We start from the raw sequence: 19,592 nt of genomic DNA, 5'->3' as shown, positions 1-19,592 counted from the left end.
TTTTAAGCTAAACACGTAATTCTTTAGTTTTCCGGCGTTTCGAAAGTATTAAATTAGCCTTTTTTAATATATATATTTAATTACGTATAACGTGGTTTACTATTAAGTCGAATATATTATTAAGTCGAACACTTTTATTATCGACCTATTTAATTAAACTTTAATACGTAATAACTTTATAATTATAATACTTTATTTATTTTAAAAAAAGCGGATAACTTTTATAATTTAAGCGTTACGAAACGGTTTAACCCGAATTAATTAAAAAGCTACGGCGAAACACTACGTCGTTTTATTATTTACCCTTAACGACCGATTTTATAGCCGAACCGCACGACACGAAATCCGATACTTAAAATATAAATTAAATACGATTAAAAAAGAAGTGCTTTATAAATATATAATTAATTTAAATATTTAAAGGATACCTCTAAAAATAGTTAATATGGAAAATATAGCTAATCTCTTTATCGCGTCGCGCGGCGGCGACCGCGTCGGTAAGCACTAGGCTAGGCGTTTTATTAACTGTAACCCGGATTTTAAAACTAGAATAAACCGTCGGTACGACTATTAAAAGGCTTTTTATAAAAATCCGAAAGTTATTTTCGGCTAGTTTAGCCTAATTATTAATATTAAAGTTAAATATAATATCGTTAACGAGGATATATAAAATTTCGACGAAACCGGCTTTATAATAAATATAATCGGGTTAATACTCGTCGTAATACGCGCTAATCGGCGTAGGAAAACGAAATCGGTCCAGCCTAGTAATTAAAAATAGTTAACGGCTATTGAATGTATTAATTCGTAAAGTTAATGTATTCCGCCTTTTTTAATCGTTTAAAATTAAGATTACCTCGCGAATTAATCGCGCGAAAATAGCTTACCGGGCGATTAAATAATTAAACCGATTTTTTATAAATAAACCGATAACGAAACAGGTTTAAACTAAATTAAGTATTTCGATAAATATATTAGATTATAAATAAAAAGTCGCTACCGCCTCCTAATTCTCGACGGCCACGAGAGCTATATTTCGGCCGAATTCGAGGCATATTATTAGGATAATAATATTATTATTATTAATATGCCTCTTTATTTATTGTATTTATTTTAACCTCTTAATATAATATTTTATTCGCCTTTAAAACGTGTTTATTCGAAGGAAATCGAGCTATTTATTAAGGCCTCGATAAATTATATCACGAAGCTCGAGTTTTTTATCGCGTTTAAAGCTGTATATTTCGCTATTTTTACGGAAGTTAATATTAAATTTAGATTTAACGTATCCGGCTTAGTACCTTATAACCCGGACGAAATAATTAATAAGCTAAATATACGTCTCCGGACGCCTATACTTAACTCGTCGCGTTCGGGGACGGCTAATATTTACGACCTTTAAACGTTATTTAACTCGTAATAAACGACTAAATACTTTATTTATATTAAAAAGCGGGTCTCTATTTATTAAAAAAGCTCTCCGACGCCGATTTTAAATATAATAAACTAAATAACGAAAAATATATATATAATTAACGTGATTTATTATTAAGTTAAATATATTATTGAGTCGAACACTTTTTTTATATTTCGATATTTTTATATAAATTTATTTAATTATAACGCTTTAAATTAATTAAAATTACTCGTTATCCGATTCGTTATTTAATTTTATATTTTTTTATACGTTCGCGTATTATAACCGGTTTCGCCGCAGTTATTACAGCGCTTATCGCCCGTCGCGCGTCGTTTCGACGAGCTACTATTTTCGCCTTCGCCGGTCGGTAGACGCTTCCTTTTTGCCTTTTCGTTTTATAGCGCTTAAGATTCTTTAATAGTAAAGGCTTTTTTAAGCTAAACTTATAATTTTTTAACTTTCCGGCGTTTCGAAAAGGCTAAATTAACATTTTAAAAAGTGCGGACCTAATTTTTTAATATAGTTACTTTATAAGTTATTCGGGTTATACCCTTCGCTATTTAGTTTACCGTATTTAAAATTAACGTTAAAAAACTTTTTTAATAGGTAAACACCCTTTTTTTAATATAAATAGAATACCTAGTCGTTTATTACGGATTAAACGGCGTTTAAGGGTTATACGTGCTTAAAATCCCGGGTTGCGACTACTCCGGTGTAGGCGTCCGAAGTTACATATTTAGTTTATTTATTATTTTATCCGGATAGTGAGGTACTAAGCCGGATACGCTAAATTTAAATTTAATATTAACTTCCGTAAAAACAGTAAAATATACGGCTTTAAACGCGATAAAAAACTTAAGCTTCGTAATATAATTTATCGAGGCCTTAATAAATAGCTCGATTTCCTTCGAATAAGCACGTTTTAAAGGCGAATAAAGTGCTATATCGAAAGGTTAAAGCAGGTGCGATAAATAAAGAGGCATACTAATAATAATAATGTTATTATCCTAGTAATATACCTCGAATTCGGCCGAAATATAACTCTCGTGGCCGTCGAGAATTAAAAAACGGTAACGATTTTTCATCTATAATTTAATATGTTTATCGAAATACTTAATTTAATTTAAACCTGTCTCGTTATCGGTTTATTTATTAAAAATCGGTTTAATTATTTAATCGCCCGATAAACTATTTTCGCGCGATTAATTCGCGAGGTAATATTAACTTTAAACGATTAAAAAAAGCGGAATACATTAGCTTTACGAATTAATACATTTAATAGCCGTTGACTATTCCCGATTACTAAATTAAACCGATTTCGCCTTCCTATACCGATTAGCGCGTATTACGACGAGTATTAACCCGATTATATTTATTATAAAGCCGGTCTCGTCGAAATTTTATATATCCTCGTCGACGATACCGTATTTAGCTTTAATATTAATAACTAAGCTAAACTAATCGGAAATAACCTTCGGATTTTTATAAAAAGCCTTTTAATAATCGTACCGACGGTTTATTTTAATCTTAAGGTCCGGGTTACGGTTAATAAAACGCCTAGCCTAATGCTTACCGACGCGATCGCCGCCGCGCGACGCGATAAAAAGATTAGCTATATTTTTTATATTAGCTATTTTTAAAGGCATTCCTCGAGTATTTAAATTAATTATATATTTACGAAGTATTTTTTTTTAATCGTATTTAATTTATGCTTTAAATATCGGATTTCGCGTTGTACGGTTCGGCCGTAAAATCGGTCGCTAAGGGTAAATAATGAGACGACGTAGTGTTTCGCCGTAGCTCTTTAATTAATTCGGGTTAAACCGTTTTATAACGCTTAAATTACTAAGGTTATCCGCTTTTTTTAAAATAAATAAAATATTATAATTATAAAGTTATTACGCGTTAAAGTTTAATTAAGTAAGTCGGTAATAAAAGTGTCCGATTTAATAATATATTCGACTTAATAATAAACCACGTTATATATAAAATAACCTTTATAAAAGATTAGATGCGTACCTTAAAAAAGGTTAATTTAACCTTTTCGAAGCGCCGAAAAGCTAAGAAGTCGCGAGTTTAATTTAAAAAAGTTTTTATTATTTAGGAATTTTAAGCGCTATAAAACGAAAAGGTAAAAAAAAAGCGTTTAGCGACCGGCGAAGGCGAAAATAAAGGTTCGTCGAAGCGGCGCGCGACGGGCGGCAGGCGCTGTGGTATTTACGGCGAAACAGGTTATAATGCGCGAACATGTAAAAAGGATATAGAATTAAATAGCGATTCCGATAACGAGTAGTTTTAATTAATTTAATATGTTATAATTAAATTAACTTATATAAAAGTATCGAAAACTAATAAAAATAGGCGACTTAGTAATATAGGCGACTCGGTGGTAAACTACGTTACTTTATAAGTATATAATTAATTTAAATATTTAAAAAATGCCTCCCGATTTCGCTAGTGTAAAAGATATAGCTAATTTTTTTACCGCGTCGCGCGGCGGCGACCGCGTTAATAAGCACTAAATTAAACGCTTTATCGACCGTAACTCGAATTTAAAAATTAAAATAAATCATCGGTACGATTATTAAAAAGTTTTTTACGAAAATTTTAAAGTTATTTCCGGTTAGTTTACGTTAATCGCGAATATAAAGGCGAAATACGGGATCGTTAACGAAAATATTTAAAATTTCGACGAGACCGGCTTTATAATAAGCATAATCGGGTTAATACTCGTCGTAACACGCGCCGAGCGGCGTAGAAAAGCGAAGTCGATCCAGCTTAATAATCGAAAATAAGCAACGGCGATTAAATACATTAATTTATAAGGCTAATATATTTCGCCGTTTTTAATTATTTAAAACTAATATTACCTCGTGAACTAGTCCCGCGAAACCGATTTACCGGGCGACTAAGTAATTAAACCGACTTCTAATAGCTAAACTAATAACGAGACAGGCGTAAACTAAATTAAGCACTTCGATAAATATATTAAAGCCTAGACGAAAGGTTCCTACCGCCTCCTAATTATCGATAACCACGAGAGCTATATTTCGGCCAAATTTAAAGCATACTACTAAAATAATAATATTATAACACTCGGTATGCCTCCTTATTTATTTCACTTGCTTTAACTATTCGATATAGCACTTTATTCGGCTTTAAAGCGTGCTTATTTAAAGGAAATCGAGCTATTTATTAAGGCTTTAATAAATTACATTACGAAGCTTAAGTTCTTTATCGCCTTTAAAGCCGCGTATTTCGTTATTTTTACGAGAAATAATATTAAATCCGGATTTAGCATTTTTAATTTAATCCCTTATAATCTCGATAAAGTAATTAATAAGTTAAATATACGTCTCCGGACGCCTATACTTAACTTATCCCGTCTAGAGACGGCTAGTATTTATAACCCTTAAACGTCGTTTAACCCTTAATAAATAACTAAGCACTTTATTTATATTAAAAAGAGGGTATTTATTTATTAAAAAAGCTCTCCGACGCCGATTTTAAATACGGTAAACTAAATAACGAAAAATATAATTAAAATAGCCTATAAAATAACCCTTATACGCGATAAAATATATATATTAAAAAAGGTTAATTTGGCACTTTTTAAGCGCCGGAGAGCTAAAAAATCGCGAGTCCAGCTTAAAAAAAGCCCTTACTATTAAAAAATCTCAGCAGCTATAAGACGAAAAGGTAAAAGGGAAGCGTTCAGCGCCCGATAAAGGTGAAAATAGGGGTTCGTTAAAGCGAAGGGCGACCGGTGAAAAACGCTATAGTATTTACGGCGAGACAGGTCACAATGCGCGAATATGCGAAAAAGATATAAAATTAAGCGAGGAATCGAATAACGAGTAGTTTTAATTAATTTTAAGCGTTATAATTAAATTAATTAATATAAAAGGGTCGAAAAGTGGAAAACGTGCGTCGCTAAGTGATATACGTCGCGTAGTAATAAACCACGTTATTTATTTATTAAAAAGTTTTTTAACGTTAATTTTAAATACGATAAATTAAATAGCGAAAGGTATAACCCGAATAGCTTATAAAATAATTATATTAAAAAATTAGGTCCGCATTTTTTAAAATATTAATTTAGCCTTTTCGAAGCGTCGGAAAACTAAAAAATTACGAGTCCAGCTTAAAGGAGCCCTTACTATTAAAGAATTTTAAACGCTATAGGACGAAAAGGCAAAGGGGAAACGTTCACCGACCGGCGAAGGCGAAAATAGTGGCTCGTTAAAACGACGCGCGACGGGCGGTAGGCGCTGTGGTAACTGCGGCGAAACCGGTTACAATACGTGAACGTATAAAAAGGATATAAAATTAAGTAACGAATCGGATAACGAGTAATTTTATTTAATTTAAAACGTTATAATTAAATAAATTTATATAAAAATATCGAAATATAAAAAAAGTGTCCGACTTAATAATATATTTAATTTAATAATAAACCACGTTATACCTTTTTATTTATTTTATTTATTTTAATTATTTAATATAACACTATATTTAACTTTAAAACGTATTTAAATAAAAAAAATCGAGCTATTTATTAAGGCCTCGATAAATTATATTACGAAGCTTAAGTTCTTTATCGCTTTTAAGGCCGCGTATTTCGCTATTTTTATAGGAAATAACATTAAATCCGGATTTAACGCTTTTAATTTAGTTTTTCATAATCTCGACAAAGTAATTAATAAACTAAATATACGTCTTCGAACGCTTACAATTAACCTATCCCGTTTAAAAACGGCTAATACCTACGACTTTTAAACGTTATTTAACTTTTAATAAATAATTAAATACCTTACTTATATTAAAAAAAAGGGTGTTTATCTATTAAAAAAGCTCTCCGACGCCGATTTTAAATATAGTAAATTAAATAACGAAGGGTATAATTAAAATAGCTTATAAAATAACCCTTATATACGATAAAATATATATATTAAAAGAGGTTAATTTAACACTTTTTAAACGCCGGAAAGCTAAAAAGTTGCGAATTTAGCTTAAAAAAGCTTTTACTATTAAGGAATCTTAGTAGCTATAAAACGAAAAAGTAAAAGAGAAGCGTTTAGCGCCCGATAAAAATAAAAATAAAGGTTCGTCGAAACGGAGGGCGACCGGTGAAAAGCGCTATAGTATTTACGGCGAAATAAGTTATAATGCGCGAATATATAAAAAAGATATAAAATTAAATAAAAAATTAGATAACGAATAGTTTTAATTAATTTTAAGCGTTATAATTAAATTAATTTATATAAAAAGGTTAAGAAGTGAAAAGAGTAACCGGCGAAGTAATATAATCGACTTAGTAGTAAACTACGTTATTTTAAAAAATGTAATAAAATACGCTTAAGTTTCGAGAGCGGCGAGGGTTTAAGCGAAATTAAGCTAAGCTATATATCACGGCGAGCATCAGCGTAGACTGGGACATAGCCACAGCGATAGGCATATATATTTATTAACGAGAATAATAGAGATAAAAAAGAAAAAGAGGCTATCTACGGTAGGAACGGAGGCCGTACCTATATAAGGTCCCCGGACGGGGTTCGTATAACCTAGGGATAACCGTTAGTTTGTCGCTAGCTAGTGTAAAGTCTAAGCTTCGTGCTTAGCCGTTATATTACCCCCTCTACAGAGGCCTAGCAAGGCCGGTTCTGTTTATTATTTACCGTGGCGCCGACGGCGTTTCCCAGTTACGTTTTTTTTAACCTTTTATAGAAGCTTATTATTAAAAATATCGCTTAACAGCTTATTATTAGCTGCTGCCGTAATCTATTCTTTTAGCTTAAGTAGTGGTCCCGGCGCTTCCGGGTTTACCTTGTGAAACTCTTTTACTCGCACAGCTGCGTTTTTTAAGTTATTAGCCGGGTATTATATAAAGTTTAAGTTATAATTTAATTAATCGATTTAGTATTAAAGCTTATTTTTTAAAAGCTTAAAAAAATTACCTTTAAAACCGTATACTCTTATTTTTTATCGATTATTATAAGATTCGAGGGTATAATACGCTGTTTAAGCACCGGGTTTTAAAATATTTTAAATAGTTTATTAATATTAATTATACGGCTAATTTTTATTTCGGCGAAAAGGTTAACTTTATAAACGTTCTCGTACGGGTTACTTAAAACCTTATACGGTTTTACGTAAAGGTTATTTAAGCTATCGTGAGAACGATTAATACTTTAAGTTTTATAATAAATATAAACTATATCCTTAATTTATTAATCGATAAGCCGACAGGCTTTATTTATTTATTTCCGTTAAACTTTTTAAGTTTATTATATATTTATTTTAACGAAAACGACAGCCTCGTCGCGGCGTTTCGTAAAGCTTCGTGCTTCTTCCCTTAAAAACTTTTTTCGTAATAATAACGTCGTACGTGAACGTGCTTTTTAATCGAAAATTATCTTTAATAAATACCCTATTTTTATCTCTGCCGGTAAGAGCCCGGTGCTATTATAAGGCTAAATAATATACGCGAAATCGAGGCAGGGTAATAAATTTAACTAATTGTTTTAAAAGTAACTAATAAAAGGCCGTAGTTTTATTTAAAAAAACTAGTTAACGATCTCCGTTTATTTATCGATTTAAAAATACTCGGCCGTAAACCGTTATAGTTTAATACCGGTTAATTTCGTAAGCTTATTCGAAAAGTCTATTATAAATTAAAAAGCTTTTATCCGAAGTAATAATCTTAAGAGTATTATAAATCCGTTAAAAAAAAATAATAAAGCTTCGCTAGCTTAATTACCGTGCACGTTTTATAAATAGAAATCGAGAAAGATCGCTTTTTTAACCTATTAACGACTATTAAAACCGAATCGTAACCCTTTTTATCTTTTAATATCGACTTAAAGTCTATGTTTATATATTACTAAGGGCGTTCCGAAATAAGGAGAGGCTGGAGTAGTCCTGCCGGCTTTTTAGCGGGTCGCGCGGCTGCGTAGGCACTCGGGGCAGTAAGCATAGTATCGATTAATAAAGGCTCTTATGCCCGGCTACGCGTATCGCTCTCGGAGTATTTTACGCATTTTATTCTACCCCGGATAGGCGCGGTTAAATAAATAATAAAATTCGTCGCATAGGCGCGTTTAAAAGTCCGCTTCGTTTAATATTATTAACTTTTTTTAAAATAATAATAGCTCGTCGTAAAGGGGTATAATTCTCGTTTTTATTTAATATATACTACCGCTTTTAATTTAATTTAAAAGACTTTTAGTTAGCGAATAATATCGCGTTAATTAATAAGATTCTTTAAAGTTTTTCCGGCTTTTCGGTTTCCTTTATACGGCCTTAATCGGCGGGAAATATTATTTACTCGTTCGAAAAGAGCGCTATAACTAAATTTATCGACGTACCGCTTACGAACGCGCTGGGAAAAAGGAGGACCTAAGTTTTATTTTATTCCTTAATAGCTTGTTACGTTATTAAGTCTTCGGCTTTCCGCGAGAGAACATTAGTAATTATGTTTTACTTACCGGGCTTATAATAAAACTAATAATTAAAGCGAGAAAGGAATTTATTTTATAAAGTTTAACGCGAATTAAGCTTTCGCTTTATAGCGAAGTATTATAAAGCTTAATAGTCGGTGTAAATATTAAATTAACGTTAATAAAAAACTAGCGTTTATTTTTATTTTTATAAAGTATATATTATAATTAAAAGCTCTTTATTATAAATTATATAATTATATTCCGCCGGTATTATCGTTTTAAAAAAAACAATTAAATATTATTCGCCCTAATCGTTCTCTTATATAAGTATTATCAATACGACCTTGTTAAAAGTATTAATTTTTACCTTAATAGCGCGGTCTTTACGGAAGTGCGAAAGGATTAACGCGCTAGTGATAACGGCCTTAAGCTCGTCGAAAGAGGATTAGTATTTTTAAATCTATTCTTAGAGCGGGGACGCGGTTAATTTATATAAAAGCTTCGCGATATAATTAAATTTATCGATAAATTAACGGTAAAAGTTATTAAATTTAAAAAAAAAGACTAGAGTTTTTATACCCGTGTAGGCGGTTTTTAAACAGTTATAATAATTATCTTTTCGAAGTTAACCGAGATACCCGTGGTCGAGATAATATAGCTAAGGAACTTAGTTTTAATTACGCCGAACTAGCTTTTCCTAATATTTACCTAGAGGTTTATTTCGCGTAGCTTTTATAAAACTTAATAAATATACTCTTTATAGGCTTTTAAGTTTTTAAAAAGATAAGAATATTATCGACGTAAACGGTGTAAAACTTATCGAGGAACGGGAATAAGATTTTATTAATATAGCGTTAAAACGTCCTGGGATTATTATAAAGGCCGAAAAGTATTACCCGGTATTTATATTACTCGAAACGCGTTCGAAAGGTAATGAGGGCCTTTAATTATTTATTTATTTTAATTCGATAAAAAGCTTGTTAAATATTTAGTTTAGTATATACTTTTACGCGTACGATACGTTTTAGTGTTTTTTCGATTAAGGGTAAAAGGTAGCGGTTTTTTTTTAGTACGTATGTTTAACTCCCGGTAATTAATATAAAATCGGAGACTACCGTTAAGTTTTCGTACGAAAAAAACGGGGAATCCGTATTTAATTTTATTAAATACGATTTATTCTTTTTAAAGGTTCTCGGTAAGGTATTTTTTAAAGTAATTAATTAATCGGTAAATATATTATAAAGTGAACGCGTTCGTATAAAAAAAGTGTCGGGGATTAGCTCGATTTTATAGTCGCTATCCCGGTGCGGGGGCAGGTAATCGCTCTTTACTTTTAAAAAGACGTCGTAGAATTTTTCGTAATTTTAAGGCAGTTTTTAGAGAATTTCGTCCCGGGTTATTTCGTTTTTTTATTATAAAGAGTTTTCGATTAGCCGGTCGAAAATAAAGACCGAGAAATAATATTTATCGGTAACGTGGTGTTTATAATTAACCGGGCGCCGTAGGTTACGAAAATAAGCGTCCCTTAAGATTAAATAAACGTTTAGAGAAAGGGGAGATAAACCCGGGCGTTTCGAAAGGTTACGGGGTCGGCTCGGTGATGTAGAGACCCTTTTAAGTGCTTGATTTATTTTTTATAGCGCCTCTTATTAGTTTTGCTTTTACGATATAGCTCTTATAGTTTTTTTTAAGATTTTAATAGTAACTATTATAATCGGTAAAACTTAATTAGGCTTTCGTGTTTTTTATCGACGGTTTTTTCGCTTTATATCGCGCTGTGCTTTTTAATCGAGCTTTCGTCGAAAGTTTTATACGGGTATAATAATATCGGAACGTTAATCTTTTTAGTACGATAAATTCGAAGGGAAATAGAAACGTTAACGGCCGCAGTTTAATATTAGCCGATAATAAAAAAGAAACCGTAGCTTAATAATTATTTAGAAATTTTATTAATTATTTAAATTAATTTTTAAAAGAGGTATATCGTAAAAAGTACGACCGTATATTTAAAAGTTAACTATAATAGAGCTTTAAATCGATTAAATAGTTATATTTTCGAATTTTTTTACGCTAACCGGTTTATTATAAACGGTCTAGGGGAGAGACTAAGCCTAGGCGAGGCGTGCGCAGAACGCCTTATCGGTTAACAGCTATATTTATATTTTAATATTAATTAATACGCGTAAAGAAACAACGATTCTATTTTTTTTAATTATTACGTTAATAATAAAGGCATTACCTCCGATTAGGTTTTTAAGAGAAGAGAGTTCGATTATTTCTACCGTTAACTAGTTAATATTAAATATAGGGCCTAAGCGAGAGACTTTATTTAAGCTTTTTTTTCCCGACTTTTTCGACGAGTTATAAAATTTATTTTACTCGGTAATCGTATTTATATATATACGATCTTTTAAGTATTAATTAATAAAATAGCCAGTTTTTTTATAATTATAATAAATAAACTTAAAAAAGTTCGGTGTAATTTTAAAAGCTAGCGATTCGCGTATAGCGGGTATAGTCGCCCGAGGAGCGTTAGTGGGCGTCTTTGCCGAAGCGGCTAGAACCGAGCTGGTGGGTTAATAGATTAACGTGGTAACCGGGGCGTTTAATTTAGGCGTAATAAGTCCGAGGGAGCGTTAAATTATTATTTTAATATTTATACGAAAAAACTTAATTACCCGGGGTAAAAATTTTTTAATTATTTTTTTTAATTATTAATATACTTTGAAATAATGTACGCGGAATCTTTAAAAGTTTAAAAACGAGTTTATATAATAGTATAAAATAAGGGTTCGTAGTTAATTAATAAGCTTTTAATTTAGCTCGTATTTTTACTTTAAATACGAAACTTTAACTAAACTAATTAACCTAATAAACTTCGTGTAAAATTCGAAGAACTTCGTATCGAGGTTTATTTAAAGATTAATTAGCTCGTTTTTAATTATACCTTTACAGTCGGTGTTATTAAATAATAATCGTAATAAATCGTATACCTCATAAAAAATAAAATACGCTAACGGGGAGCTCTTATTAAAATAAAGGGCTAATACGGTTATAATAAACCTCGAGATTAACGATATAAACTAAGCGAATCGGGTGCCCTCGTTCGGGAAAAGCTACGTATTATATTTTAGCTTATAAAACGTAAACGTTTTATATTTTTTAAAGGTAAAGGAAATTTTATTCGTTAATTAATCCGGATTTTATAACTTAAAAATATATCTTAGCGTTACCGCGGTAACGGCTATTTTATACGAAGGTTATCGTTAAAGTAAAAACGAATTAAATAATTCGAACCCTCGCTCTACGAAAAGTAGTAAAGGGGTAAGTCGAGAAGTAATTAAAGTAATATCGAACTAGCTTTTTAATTAAGCGAGGCGGTTTATTATAAACTTTAATTACTAAAATATTTTAACGAGGGGGTCGATAATTATAATAGATAGCTTTAATGCTTTTCTTTTAAAGGCGGAAGCCTTTACGGCTTTACGAGGGTTAAAACTATAAGCTCTAGTTTTAAATTATTTTAATACGGTACCCCGGGTTTTAACTTAAACGCCGGAGGGAATTTTAAAGGGAGTAGCCGCTAGTGCGGCATAAATTATATAGTTATCGGAGAAATGTGACGGCTAAGCACGAAGCTTAGGCCTTACACCAGCTAGCGACAGACTAACGGCTATCCCTAGGTCACACGAACCCCGTCCGGGGACCTTATATAGGTGCGGCCTCCGTCCCTACTATAAATAGCCTCTTTTTTTTCTCTATTTCTATTATTTTCGTTAATAAATATATATGCTTATCGCTATAGCTACGTTTTAATCTACGTTAATACTCGCCGTAATATAATAATAAAAATTATTTAAAGCCGAGGTTACTTTATTTTTTAAGCTTAATTACTTTTTATTTTTTTTTAAATACGTTATTATTTCGCGTCCTTTTTTTTCTCCGTTTATTTATAAATATAGCGACGAATACTCCCTCCTAAAAAACGATAATTTTTTCGATAATTGTACGATTCATGCCGCACTAGCGGCTACTCCCTTTAAAGTTCCCTCTAACGCTCGAGTTAAAACCCGGGGTGCCGCATCAGGACGATCTAGAGCTAGAGCTTATAATTTTAACCCTCGTAAGGCCGTAGAGGCTTCCGCCCCTAAAGGAAAGGCACTAGAGCTACCTATTACGACTACCGACCCCTCGTTAAAATATTTTAATAATTAAAATTTATAATAAACCGCCTCGTTTAATTAAAAAGCTGATTTAATATTATTTTAATTACTTTTTAACCTATTTTTTCACTATTTTTCGTAAAACGAGGGTTCGAGTTACTTAACTCGCCTTTACCTTAACGGTAACCTTCGTATAAAATAGCCGTTACCGCGGTAGCGTTAAGACACACTTTTAAACTACGAGATCCGGATTAATTAACGGATAAAGTTTCTTTTACCTTTAAAGAATAAAAGACGCTTACGTTTTATAAATTAAAATATAATACGTAGTTTTTTTTAAATAAGGGCACCCGATTCGCTTAGTTTATATTATTAATCTCGGGGCTTACTATAGCCGTATTAGCCCTTTATTTCGATAAGAGCTCCTCGTTAACATACTTTACTTCTCGTGAGGTATACGATTTATTACGATTATCATTTAATAACCTTAACCGTAAAAGTATAGCTAAAGATAAACTAATTAATTTTTAAATAAACCTCGATACGGAGTTCTTCGAATTCTACGCGAAGTTTATTAAGTTAATTAATTTAACTAAAGTTTCGCATTTAAAGTAAAAATATAAACTAAATCGAAAACTTATTAACCGATTACGAACCTTTATTTTATACTATTATATAAACTCGTTTTTAAATTTTTAAAAATTCCGCGCATATTATTCCGAAATATATTAATAATTAAAAAAAATAATTAGAAAGTTTTTACCCCGGGCGACTAGGTTTTTTCGTATAAACGCTAAAGTAATAGCCCGGCGCTCCCTCGGACTTATTACGCCTAAACTAAGCGCCCCGGTTACCACGTTAGTTTATTAATTTATTAGCTCGGTTCTAGCCGCCTCGGTAAAAACGCCTATTAACGCTCCTTAGGCGACTATACCCGTTATATGCGAATCGCTAGCTTTTAAAGTTACACCGAATTTTTTTAAATTTATTTATTATAACTATAAAAAAATTAACTACTTTACTAATCGATACCTAAAAGATCGTATAGATATAAATACGATTACCGAGTAAACTAAATTTTACAGCTCGTCGGAAAAGTCGGGAAAAAAGAAGCCTAAGTAAAGTCTCCCGCTTAGGCCCTATATTTAATATTAACTAGTTAACGGTAAAAATAATCGAACTCTCTTTTTTAAAAAACTTAATCGAAAGTAATGCTTTTATTATTAATATAATAATTAAAAGAGATAAAATCGCTGTTTCCCTACGCGCACTGGTTAATATTAAAGCATAAGTATAACTGCTAGCCGATAAGGCGTTCTACGCACGCCTCGCCTAGGCCTAGTCTTTCCCTTAAATTGTTTACGATAAACCGGTTACCGTGAAAAGATTCGAAAACATAGCTATTTAATCGATTTAAAGCTCTATTACGGCTAATTTTTAAATACACGGTCGCACTTTTTATAATATACTTTTTTTAAAAGTTAACTTAGGCGATTAATAAAATTTCTAAGTAATTATTAAGCTACGGCTTTTTTTTTATTATCGGTTAATATTAAACTATAGCCGCTAACGCTTTTATTTCCCTTCGGACTTATCGTACCGAAAAGATTAACGTTTTAATATTATTATACTCGTACGGAACTTTCGACGAAAGCTCGATTAAAAAACACAGCGCGATATAAAGCGAAAAGACCGTTAATAAAAAACACGAGAGCCTAATTAGGTTTCACCGATTACAATGGTTATTATTAAAATCTTAAAAAAAACTATAGGAGCTACATCGTGGGAGCAGAGCTAGCGAGAGGCGCTATGGAAGATGGATCAGGCACTCAAAGGGGCCTCTACACCACCGAGCCGACCCCGTAACCTTCCGAAGCGCCCGGGTTCATTTCCCTTCTCTTTAAACGTTTGTCTAATTTCAAGGGACGCTTATTTTCGTAACTTACGGCGCCTAGTTAATTATAAATACTACGTTATTAACGGATATTATTTCTCGGTTTTTATTCTTAACCGGCTAATCGAAGACTCTTTATAATAAAAAAACGAAGTAACCCGGGACGAAATTCTTTAAAAGCTGCCTTAGGATTACGAAAAATTCTACGACGTTTTTTCGAAAATAAAGAGCGACTACCTGCCCCCGCATCGGGATAGCAATTATAAAATCGAACTAATCCCCGACGCTCCTCCTATACGAACGTATTTATTTTATAGTATATTTATCGATTAATTAATTGCTTTAAAAGAATACCTCACCGAGAATTTTCGAAAGGAATAAATTATACTTAATAAAATTAAATACGGATCCCCCGTTTTTTTATACGAAAACCTAACGGTAGTCTCCGATTTTATATCGATTACCAGGAATTAAACGTACGTATTAAAAAAGACCGCTATCTTTTACTTTTAATCGAGGAGATATTAAAGCGTATCGTACGCGTAAAGGTGTATACTAAGCTGAATATCCGATAAGTTTTTTATTAAATTAAGATAAATAAATAGTTAGAGGATTTTATTACTTTTTAAACACGTTTCGGGTAATATAAATACCGGGTAATACTTTTCGGCCTTTATAATAATCCCAGCACGGTTTAGCGCTATATTAATAAGGTCTTATTCCCGTTCTTTAATAAGTTTTACACCGCTTATATTAACGATATCCTTATTTTTTTCGAAAACTTAAAGGCTTATAAAAAGCATATTCGTTAAGTTTTATAAAAACTACGCGAAGCAGGCCTCTAGGTAAACATTAAGAAGAGCGAGTTCGGCGTGACTAAAACCAAGTTCCTTGGCTATATTATTTCGACCACGGGTATCTCGATCGACCCCGAAAAGGTGACCGCTATAGCTGCTTAGAAACCGCCTACACGGGTATAGGAACTTCAGTCTTTTTTTAAATTTAATAACTTTTACCGTTAATTTATCGATAAATTTAGCCGTATCGCGAAGCCTTTATATAAATTAACCGCGTTCCCGTTTTAAGAATAAACTTAGGAATATTAATCCTTTTTTAACGAGCTTAAAGCCGTTATTATTAACGCGCTAGTCCTTTCGCACTTCTATAAGGACCGCGCTATTAGGGTGGAAACTAATGTTTTTAATAGGGTTGTATCGGTAGTGCTTATATAAGAGAACGATTAAGGCGAATAATATCTAGTTATTTTCTTTTTTAAAACGATAATATCGGCGGAATGTAATTATATAATCTACAATAAAAAGCTTTTAACTATAATACGCGCCTTATAAGAATAAAAGTAAACGCTAGTTTTTTACCGACGTCGGTTCGATATTTATACCGATTATTAAGCTTTATAATATTTCGCTATAAAGCGAAAGCTTAACTCGCGTTAAGCTTTATAGAATAAATTTTTTTTTTACTTCGATTATTAGCTTTATTATAAACTCGGCAAGTAAAACCTAGTTATTAATGCTCTTTCGCGAAAGGCTAAAAACCTGGTAACGTAGTAAGCTATTAAGGAATAAAGTAAGACTTAAGTCTTTCTCTTTTTTAACGCGTTTATAAACGGTATATCGATAAATTTAGTTATAACGCTTCTCTCGGACGAATAAACAGCACTTCCCGCCGATTAAGGCCGCACAGAGGAGACCGAAAAGCCGAAAGAACTTTAAGGAATCCTACTAGTTAACGCGATACTATTCGTTAACCGGAAATCCTTTAAACTAGACTAAAAGCGGCAGCGTATATCGAATAAGGACGAGAATTATACCCTTTACAATAAGCTATTATTATTTTAAAAAGGTTAATAATATTAAACAAAGCGGACTTTCGAACGCGCCTATACGACGAGTTTTATTATTTACTTAGCCGCGCCTATTCGAGGCGGAATAAAATGCGTAAAATATTCCGAGAGCGATACGCGTAGCCGGGCATAGGAGCTTTTATCGATTAATACTATGTTTACTGCCCCGAGTGCCTACGTAGCCGCGCGATCCGCTAGAAGCCGGCAGGATTACTTTAGCCTTTCCCTATTCCGGAACGCCTTTAATAATATATAAGCATAGATTTTAAGTCGATATTAAAAGATAAAAAGGGTTACGATTCGGTTTTAATAGTTATTAATAAGTTAAAAAACGATCCTTTTCGATTTTTATTTATAAAACGTGCACGGTAATTAAGCTAATAAAGCTTTATTATTTTTTCCCTTAACGGATTTATAATACTCTTAAAATTATTACTTTAAATAAAAGCCTTTAGTTTATAATAGACTTTTCGGACGAGCTTACGAAACTAACCGGTATTAAGCTATAGCGGTCTACGGCCGAGCATTTTTAAACTAATAAATAAACGGAGATCGTTAACCAGTTTCTTTAAATAAAACTGCGGCCTTTTATCGGTCATTTTTAAGACGACTGGTTAAATTTACTACCCTGCCTCGATTTCGCGTATATTACTTAGCCTTATAATAGCACCGGGCTCTCACCGGTAGAAATAAAAATGGGGTATTTATTAAAAATAACTTTCGATTAGGAAGCACGTTCACGTATAACGTCATCATTACGAGAAAAACTTTTAAGGGAAGAAGCACGAAGCTTTATAAAACGCCGCGACGAGGCTGTCGCCTTCGCCAGGATAAATATATAAAAAGCCTAAAAGGTTTAATAGAAATAGGTAAATAAAGCCCGTTAGCTTATCGATTAATAAATTAGGGATATAGTTTACGTTCGTTATAAAAATTAAAGCATTAATTATCCTTATAATAGCTTAAATAACCTTTATATAAAACTATATAAAGTCTTAAATAACCCGTACGAAAACGCTTACGAGGTCGACCTTTTCGCCGAGATAAAAATTAGCCGTGTAATTAATACTAATAAACTATTTAAAACATTTTAAAACCCGGTGCCCGGATAGCGTATTATACCCCCGAATCTTATAATAATCGATAAAGAATAAGAGTATACGGTCTTAAAAGTAATTTTTTTTAAGCTCTTAAAAGGTAAGCTTTAATATTAAATCGATTAATTAAATTATAACTTAAACCTTATATAATACCCGGTTATTAACCTAAAAAACGCAGCTATACGAGTAAAAAAGTTTTACGAAGTAAACCCGGACGCGCCGGGACCACCACTTAAGCTAAAAGAATAGATTGCGACAGTAGCTAATAATAGGCTATTAAGCGATATCTTTAATAATGAGCTTCTATAAAAGGTTAAAAAAAACGTAACTAGGAGACGCCGTCGGCGCCACGGTAAATAATAAACGAAACCGGCCCTGCTAAGCCTCCGTGGAAAAAGGGTAATATAACGGCTAAGCACAAAGCTTAAGCTTTACACCAATTAGCGATAAATTAACGGCTATCCCTAAGTTATACGAACCCCGTCCGGGGACTTTATATAAGTACGGCCTCCGTTTCTACTGTAAATAGCCTTTTTTTCCCTCTTTATCTCTATTATTCTCGTTAATAAATGCACATGCCTATCGCTGTGGCTACGTCCCAGTCTGCGCTAATGCTCGCCGTGACAAGAAACTATTGTTTTTTAAGAGGGGAGTGTTCGTCGCTATATTTATAAGTAGGCGGAGAAGAAAAAGGACGCGAAATAATAACGTATTTAAAAAAAATAAAGAGTAATTAAGCTTAAAAAATAAAGTAATCTCGGCTTTAAATAATTTTTATTATTATATCACGGCGAGTATTAACGTAGATTAAAATATAGCCATAGCGATAAGCATATACATTTATTAACGAGAATAATAGAGATAGAAAAAAAAAAAAAGCTACCTACGGTAGGGACGGAGGCCGCACCTATATAAGGTCCCCGGACGGGGTTCGTGTAACCTAGGGATAGCCGTTGGTCTGTCGCTAGCTGGTGTAAAGCCTAAGCTTCGTGCTTAGCCGTCACATCCGATTCGCTACTCAATTCTACATCCTTTTCACACGTTCGCGCATTGTGACCGGTTTCGCCGCAGTTGCCATAGCGCCTACCGCCCGTCGCGCGTCGTTTCGACGAGCCACCATTTTCGCCTTCGCCGGTCGGTGGACGCTTCCCCTTTACCTTCTCGTCCTGTAGCGCTTGAGATTCTTTAATAATAAAGGCTCCTCTAAGCTAAACTCGTGATTTTTAATTTTCCGGCGTTTTAAAAGGGTTAAATTAATATTTTAAAGGGTGCGGACTTAATTTTTTAATATGGTTATTTTATAAACTATTCGGGTTATACCCTTCGTTATTTAGTTTACCGTATTTAAAATTAGCGTTAAAAAACTTCTTTAATAGGTAAACATTTTTTTTAATATAAATAGAGTGCCTAGTCGTTTATTACGAGTTAAACGGCGTTTAAGGGTTATACGTGTTTAAAATCCCGGGTCGCGACTATTTCGGTGTAGGCGTCCGAAGTTACATATTTAATTTATTTATTACTTCGTTCGAATAGTGAGGTATTAAGCCGGATATGCTAAATTTAAATTTAATATTAATTTTCGTAAAAATAGTAAAATATGCGGCTTTAAACGCGATAAAAAACTTAAGCTTTATAATATAATTTATCGAGGCCTTAATAAATAGCTTAATTTCCTTCGAATAAACACGTTTTAAGGGCGAATAAAATGCTAT

Source organism: Apiospora hydei (genome assembly GCF_038363865.1).
Source record: "Apiospora hydei strain CBS 114990 chromosome Unknown utg000008l_segment0_segment0, whole genome shotgun sequence".
Classification (NCBI taxonomy): Eukaryota; Fungi; Ascomycota; class Sordariomycetes; order Amphisphaeriales; family Apiosporaceae; genus Apiospora; species Apiospora hydei.
This window is presented reverse-complemented; position numbering follows the sequence as displayed.